This window comes from Gekko japonicus, unplaced genomic scaffold (genome assembly GCF_001447785.1).
Source record: "Gekko japonicus isolate JY-2015 unplaced genomic scaffold, Gekko_japonicus_V1.1 scaffold192, whole genome shotgun sequence".
Lineage (NCBI taxonomy): Eukaryota > Metazoa > Chordata > Lepidosauria > Squamata > Gekkonidae > Gekko > Gekko japonicus.
In genome coordinates this window covers 1,052,823-1,061,258 of record NW_015165835.1, presented here as the reverse complement: position 1 = coordinate 1,061,258, position 8,436 = coordinate 1,052,823, and positions in this window count along the sequence as shown.

Here is an 8,436-nt window from a genome sequence, read left to right as displayed (position 1 = left end):
TCTACCCCCTCCATTGGAAAGGGGGCCTACAGTAATGTCTGTGGGTTTGGTCTTAATTGGTTCCACAGCTCATATGGAGAGAGGCTTTCACTATGTGGGTCCCAGGCCATGAAGGGCTTTATAAGGTTTAACACCACCAGAATATTGAATTGGATCTGTAAGCAAACTGCCAGCCAGTGCAGCTATAGCTGAACCAGTTGAATATGGTCATAATATCTAGCACCAGTTACCAAATGCAGAACACCAAAAAAAAAATATTTACTTCATTTATACTTCATGACATTTGCTTTTTCTCCCCAAAACAACTATATTTTGTACCAACTGAAACTTCCAAACTGTCATCAAAGGTAACTGGAGGTGTCTGTTGTGTGGATCATTGTAGCAAGTCCAGAAAAGCAATTGTGTCCCCATGCTCAGGAAGTCTGACTGAAGTAGCCCCAGAAACCCCATTGTGGTTGCAGCTTGCTTAGTCTGTTCCATCACCATCTGTCCTCACACTGTGCCTTCATATTTCCCTTCTGGGTTGTCAGGACATACCTTCCCTGCATGTCCAGTGCCTGTACCTTCCTGGTGCTTTGCCTCCAGGGCCCCTGGACTGCCACAACTTGCTCATGGGTTGTCATTTCCACCTCCTTTCCCTCCATGAGCCATCTCCTTACCACACCCTTCCTCTACACGGGCACTCCCATTGCTGTGTCTGTTCTTGGCTGTGCCTGGCCTTCCAGCCCCCAACTATTCCCACACTGGCCATCCTGCTCCCACCCTTCCATCGGTGTTAGGATGCCACTTCTGTCCTGACTGTATTTACTTCTGGTTGGGCCACCAGAGGCCCCTGCCTGCCACCCGGGTTTTGTAGGGCTGGGCCACCAGCTGCATACCCCTTACCTTTTGCCAGGCCATGCTCCCCCTGCCATGGGGGCCATCAAGAAAAAAAGACCTGTATTAGCATGGTGCTGCTCTGGCTGATGTTACAGTTCAAAGGAGTACGGCTGCAGAGCCAGAATCCAATGCTGCACTCATTTATTGTGATCTCCCTGCTCCTTCATACAAAAGAGGGCCGATGTTCTGTTATTAAAGTAAATAGATTGCACAATAAATAATACTGAAGGGACATTACTGTCCACTTTATTGCCAGAGCCTCCTTCTCTAGAATTGAATGAGCCAGTTCCCAAGCGAACAGCTTTCAGCTCAGGAATGTAATCGAGTATCCTATGCCCCCTTAACCTTGGACCAGAACAGCCCCCAGACCCACCCCTGAGGCATCCATGTACAGCTGGAAGGGCTTAGAAAAATCAGGACCACAAAACACTGGAGGCCTTGATCAAATTTCCAAGAAAGTGTCAATGGCTTCCTGATAGGGTTGCCAGCTCTGAGTTGGGAAATAGGTTAATATTTTGGAGGTGGAGCCTGAGGAGGGTGGGGTTTGAAGAGGGAAGGACTTCAGTGGGTATAATGCCACAGAGCCCACCTTTCAAAGTGGCCATTTTCTCCAGGTGGACTGATCTCTGTTGCCTAGAGGTCACTTGTAATCCCAGCAAATCTCCAGCCACCACCTGGAGATTGGCAACCCTACTGCCTGACTTGCTTCATAGTTCAAGGGATCGGTAATTGCTGCAAGGCCTCCACTTTCTTTTGTACAGGCCCAGGTACTGGTCTTTTGCCTCCAGGATCCTTGGAATGCTGCGACTTGCTCCCTGGCTGCCGTTCCCACTAACACATACTTGCAAGCATTCAGAAGACCCTTCAAAAACATTGTAGATGCTCAGCCCACAATCAGCCAAAGACAATCACACATCATCAGTGTATGCTGCCACGTACCCCTGACATAGCCCTTGCAGGCAATCCACCAGTTGCTGGAAAGTAGCAGCAGCAGCCTCATAGAGGCCAAAAGGCATGGTAATAAACTGCTAGAGCCCGCTCAGAGTTGTGAAAGTGGTCTTATCCTGGTCCTGTTTCCTAAGAGGTATCTGTCAGTATCTCTTAATTATATCTAGAGCAGTTAAATATTGAACCTCCCTCAACTGCTCTAATAACTATGGAACTTGGGGCATAGGGTAAGCATCAAACTGGGATACTCGGTTAATTCCCTGAAAGTCCAGGCACATCCAAATTGTACTGTCTGATTTGAGCACTAAGGCCATGGGACTGCACCAAGGATGGAAGGTTCTATTATCCTGGCCTTCAGCATGACTTCTGTTTCCTTATGTATGTGTTCCCATGTCTTTTGGGGCAGAGGATGCAAAGGTTACTGCACAATTTCCCCTGGCACTGTGTCAATGACATGTTCTAGCAGGTGAGTGCATCCTGGGAGGGGCAAAAACCATTTCTGGTCTGTGCTGTTCCAACACCTCATGCAACTCTTCTTGCTGCTGGGGAGTCATCAAACAGGCTGTTGGGATTTCTGGTAAGCTTTCTCCTTGGTCCCAAAGAGGAATGGCTGGTTCTTCTATGATTTCTTCAACTACCATGAATAAAGCTGCAGAATCCTACCATTCCTTTAAGAAATTTGTGTGGAGCTGCTTTGTCTGAACTCTGTGGCCTAGGTAGACCTCACTGACATGCCTTCCTGTGCATCTGGGCACTGGAAAAGGGCCAACCCAGGGATCTTCACCTTTCTTCCCCAGAGCATGGGGTCTCACCAGAACATGACCCCCTCTGCTAACTCCTGGATCTTTGCTTTTTTATTGCATTGGGCCTTCTGTGCTTGCTGGCTACATCTAGGAGGCAAGCATTCAGAAGACCCTTCAAAAACATTGTAGATGCTCAGCCCACAATCAGCCAAAGACAATCCCATTCATGTGCCTTCCAGCATATTCTAGCCAACTCCTGACCTCTGGAGACTCTAGTGCATCTTTATTTGCTTGTAGCTCAGTTTGTTTCAGTGAGTTTCCTATGTCTCCCTTTGGGTACACCATTTTGGCCACCCAGTAGTAATCTAGCAACTGGGTCGTCTCCTCCAAAGACTCAGGGTGTTGCCTAATCACCCAAATGTGGCAAGGGTCTAGCATTATCTGCAACAGTTGCTCCACCACTGCCTTGTCCATTAATGCCTCAGCTTGCCTCCCTTCCAGTTGGAGCCACTTCTTAGCTAACTCTTCGATTATAGCATACACCATTTCAAATGAGCTCTCACCTTTGGCCCTCTTATAGGCCCAGAACTGCTGATGGTGTGCTTCGGTTGTTATGTGTAACTTCTGAAAAATAGCCTTCTCATAATTTGCGGCATCAGTGGTGTTCAAGTACTGATATATAGCCGGGGTGAACCAGTCAAAAGGGGCCCAGGGATGTCCGCCCACTGTGATTTGGACCAGGCTGCTGTCATGGTGGTCCAAACACCCCTAGATAGGCCTCCACATCCTCTGACAGGGCCCTTTTAGGGATTCAAAATGGCCCTTCTAATGCCAAACTATGCCACCATAACTGTCCTGGGCAACTCCTGTACCCACCTATCCTGGGCCATCTGCTGCCCCTCGCACACTCATTGGATCAAGTACCCTTGAGCATTTGTCAGCCACTCCCCAAATTGCCTTAGATCAAGGGCAGACACTGATGGGCCTGTGGGAACTTGGACCCTGCCCCCTGGTGTGGTCATCATGCCCCCTCTCCTGGGGTGACTGACCATATCCTATAGGGATTCTGGACAAGTCCCCACTCTCCCACTGGGATTGGGATGCCACTTCTGGCCCAACTGTATTTATTTCTGGTTGGGCTGCAAGAGGCTACCACCCACCGCTTGGGCTCCATGGGGCTGGGCTACCAGCCACACTTTAATATTTAACATAGTAATGTTAGCCTTATTATTAAATTAAGATATGCATCACTAGTGGATGTAGTTTTAAAAGTTGTTTAGACAGCTTCTTGGAGGCTGGGGGCATCAATAACTAGTAGCCAAGGGAAACATCCATGTCCAGAGGCAGTAAACCTCAGAATACTAGTGCTAGGAGGCAGCATCAGGAAAAGGCCCTAGCCTCTGTCCCACTTCTTGACCTTTCAGGGCAACTGCTTGGTCAATGTGTGAAACTGGATGCTGGACTCGATGGGCTACTGGTGTGATCCAGCAAGGCTCTTCTCTTGTAGCCCTGAGGTTAATGGTCAGGCTACTGTAAAACAAAGCATTCTGTCCTCAGCAATTATCTATCAAAACTCACCATCATTGCCATTACAGCTGGTTTAATGCCTGCGTGTGCAAACACTAGTGTTTGCATATGATAGCACCTTTAACAGTAGGAATGGCAGCAAGCAGGGCCAGAAATTGGGGCAAAGTGCAAATCTCCAACCAAGATTCATCAGATGTTTACCTGCTGCACCCAAGAGTATCTGCATTAGTTGGGTCCTATCTGATAACATGTATCCATAAGCCAAAGTCACATTAAACTGAAGTTCATATATAAAAATGCATTATGCCAAGTAGCACCACCGGTTCACCTAGCTCACCACTGCATACTCTGATTGACAGTAGCTCTCTGGGATCTCAAGTGAGAAAGTCTTTACCACTGGCTCCTAACTGAGATCCTTTAACTGGAGATGCTCAGACCAAAACTTGAACCTTCTGCATGCAAAGCAGATGCTGTTCCATTGAGCTCTGATCTGTACTTTATGTGATCCTTTGTCCACGGGGGGGGGGCGTGTTTACAAATGCAAAAGTTTTCCTGACATACTATAATTGGCAGGTTCTGCAGCCGGTCTCATATACATAGAAGAGCTTCTGAAAGTGGAAGAGCATCTTCTGGGTTAGTTTTGATGCACAACACAGACCAGGCAATGAGCCCATTTAGGCAGCAGTTTCACTCTTCTCATGCAGTGCTCTAGTATGCGATCTATAACAATGCTTCCATGAGCAAAAGAGACGTTCCACATATAGAAGGCAAGGGCACCTCTGATTCCAATCCACTGAATCAGTTTGAAATGCAGGGAAATCCGCTTGTGTGCACTGGACCTAAGCCACTTCTCCCCAAGAAACATGCAGCTCCCAGTGCCTCCCCAGATCAGTTTTCTGCATGTTACTTTATCCTCACTTTAAAAAAAAAACATGCAAAGCAAAGAACAGGGGAACAAATAGTTGAGATTTTGAAAAATTTCCAAGCTGGCCCAAAGTATGCCTCATTGCATGCATGTTCAGCATTAGGGGGGAAATAAATGTGCTGTTTTCAAATTTTTGCTTCAGGGTCAGCCAATATCAGTCTACCATGTAACAGCTTTGAGAAGGGAAAAAGCTTTGCTTAATGATAGAGCTGCCAGAGTAAACAGAGCCTCAAACCAGGGAAATCTAAAGCACATGCATTATTGTCAGGTTTGGCATAGCTACTTTTGCTAATCAAAACAGCAGCTCTGCCTTTAAAAGCTATTTCTGTTAAGATTTCTAGAAGTTTATCAAGACAGTAATAGGCAGGAATGTATATTAGAGTTCCACTCCATGAATTGTGGACAAAATGAGAGGCCACATTCTGGTTTTGAATAGATGCCTGATGCCATTCTAATGCATAGTTCAAAATCTGTTCCCTGTTTTCCTAAGCTTTCCAGTAACATAGTTTACTGCAACAAATAGAATGCAAATAAAAATTCTTCATGAAAAGGGGATATAAAGAAGGGAAGATGCAGCTGGTCAGCATGAAAGCACACAGAGTAAAGAGGAGAAGGGTAAGAGGGAAAGAAAAAGAAAAGGGATGATGGATGTGGTGGGAGCAATGTGACGCAATCAAGGTGATTCAAGAAACTTTCATAGGGAACGCTCATCCGTGTTCACTTGCAAGGCAATCAAGAGGCAAAATAAGAAATTATAAGTAAAATTTTTGAAACAGCAGAGATGGACAAAATGACCTTATTTTTGAGAGGACAAGAAGAAAAATTTCACAATACATGGCCGCGATTATATACTTGGTTGGAAGACTACAACAAATCTCTCCTTATATATAATTGAATAGTGGGTGCCAAAGTTCTAAAATGCACTCCTTTAGTGTATGGATGCTTGAACTGTCAGTCAGAAGATGCTGGCTGGGTTGACTGGCTGCTTTGTGCAGTCCTGCCCAGCGTTTCAAGGTATTTTGCATATGGAAGCTGATTGGACTTCACTGCATTCCACACCTCAAACTCACCCCCCTCCCCGCAAGGCAGTTGGAATGTCAGTTGCATATGGAACCTTCAAGGTCTTTTGCATATGGAAGCTGATTGGACTTCACTCCATTCCACACCTCATACTCCCCCCCCCCCGCAAGGTTGGAATGTCTGGTGGTGTGTAGGTCCCAGGCGCTGGCGGGAGCCGCGGTCGCCCGGGCCGAGATTGGGGGGGCAAGGCGGGCGACAGAAGGCCGATGCCTCCGTCGCCCGGCCCTCTACAGAATCCACCCCCCAAACCTCCAGGTATTTCCCTCCTTAGAGCTGGCAACCCTACATTCCCCTCAGTGCCTGTTGGTAGGCAACTAAGCTTGGTCCTGTCACCTACTTTGGCCTTTGGGAGAAAACACATTGGGGCCAATCCTGATAGGGTTGCCAACTCCAGATGGGAAATTCCTGGAGATTTGAGGGATGGAGCCTGAAGAGGGTGAGGTTTGAGGAGGGGTGGGACCTCAGACAGGTACACTGCCATAGACTCCACCCTCCAAACCAGTCAGTCTCACATAGGGAACCATTGTTGCCAATCTCCAGGTGAGGGCTGGAGAGCACTCAGAATTACAACTGCTCTGCAGAAGGGAGGGCAGAAGTCAGCTGAAGTCAAAGGGGCAGATAATGGTAGGTTGATGGTTAGCTGGGAAGGAGATGGGGTTGCCAACTACATGCTGACAAATTCCTGAGGATTTGAGGGGTGGAGCCTGGAGAGGGTGGGGTTTGCAGAGGGGTGGGACCTCAGACAGGTAGAATGCCATAGACTACACCCTCCAAACCAGCCACTTTGTCCTGGGTAACAATTGCTGCCAATCTCCAGGTGAGGGCTACAGATGACTCACAATTACAACTGCTCTTCAGGTAGCAGAGATCAGTTCCTCTGGAGAAAACAGTGGACTCTGTCATTATACCCTGCTGAGGTCACCACAGCAAATTGACACTGTTTGCCCAAAGCCAGAGCACTCCCCCAGAGCCTCTTTCTAGATCTCGTTGTATTGCTTTCACAACGGGCTTTACTGCTAGTGAACTATATAACTCCATAACATATATTATAGGTATTATAGATATTATCTACAAATATATGCAGACTTTATGGATAAAAGATTTTTAGCTTTATGGTATATATATCTTATAACCAACTGGATACTGTAAGAAGTAATTGAACAGATTATTATTACATAGATTCAGAAGACCCCCAATTTGTATGTAATATATGTTTGTGTGTCTTTGTTCATTTTGTATGTTGATTTGTGATAAAATAAAAAACTATTGTTAAAAAAAGGACATGAGTCTAAGCATCAAGAGCAGTGAGAGAGGACCAGATGTTCAGGCAATTCCCCCCCCAGCCCTGTGGGCCAGTTCACACAAAGTCCTTGTGTCTGCCTCTGTCAATCAGACTTCTTGGGGAGTTCCTCAGAATTTAATTCCTAGGTATGTGTGCACCCATTTTGGATCAGGACCATGGAATGTTGGAAGAGGGGACTTCTTCACCCAGCTGTGCCATTCTCATGACCTGAAATGGTCCTGTGAGTCACTATTTGTCTCACTGTAGAAACTTAAATGTATCCATCAGTACATTCAGGTGGGTAGCCACGTTGGTCTGAAGCAGCAGAACAAAGTTTGAGTCCAGTGGCACCTTTAAGACCAACAAATTTTATTCAAGGTATCAGCTTTCGTGTGCATGCGCAGTTCTTCAGATACATTGAAATAAAAATTACCAGTCCATACATATAGGTAGAGGGTGAGCAGCAAATTAGCATACAGCATAATAAAGGTGTTTAACAGACGCAAGGACCAAACTGGAATAACAAGCCTAGCTTATATGGTCACCATTTGTTTGGGTTTGATTGAGTAATTTTTGGGGTTTAATCCAGGGTTTAATCCAGGGTTTAATCCAGGGCACCACTTTCCCAATCTAAATTGGGACCCCATGCACCTGGGAATTGAGCACAAAACTTCCAGACCACATCTGTCAACAGGACAAAGGGAGGATATAAGTAATTTGCGGTCCAAGGTACCAGCTTTTGTGCTATAAAATGTAACATAGCCAAAAGATGGAATCACCAAGAGTCAGACACAACTGAATGGCTAACAACAACTTTTTTTTGTATAAAAAAGCATTTCCCCATTCACTGGCCTTCACACACACCCCTGCTTCCTTCCCCCTGAGGTTTCAAGCACACATTTGCTATTGTGTTGACTTGCCAATGAAAAAGCACAAACTCACTGCAATACTATCCAGCCCACCAATTAATGCTTTCTCTGCCACCACCTTCAAATATTAGGTGGGTGGCAACTGGAGACAAGGTATTTACAGTGCTGGCACCCAACCTTTGG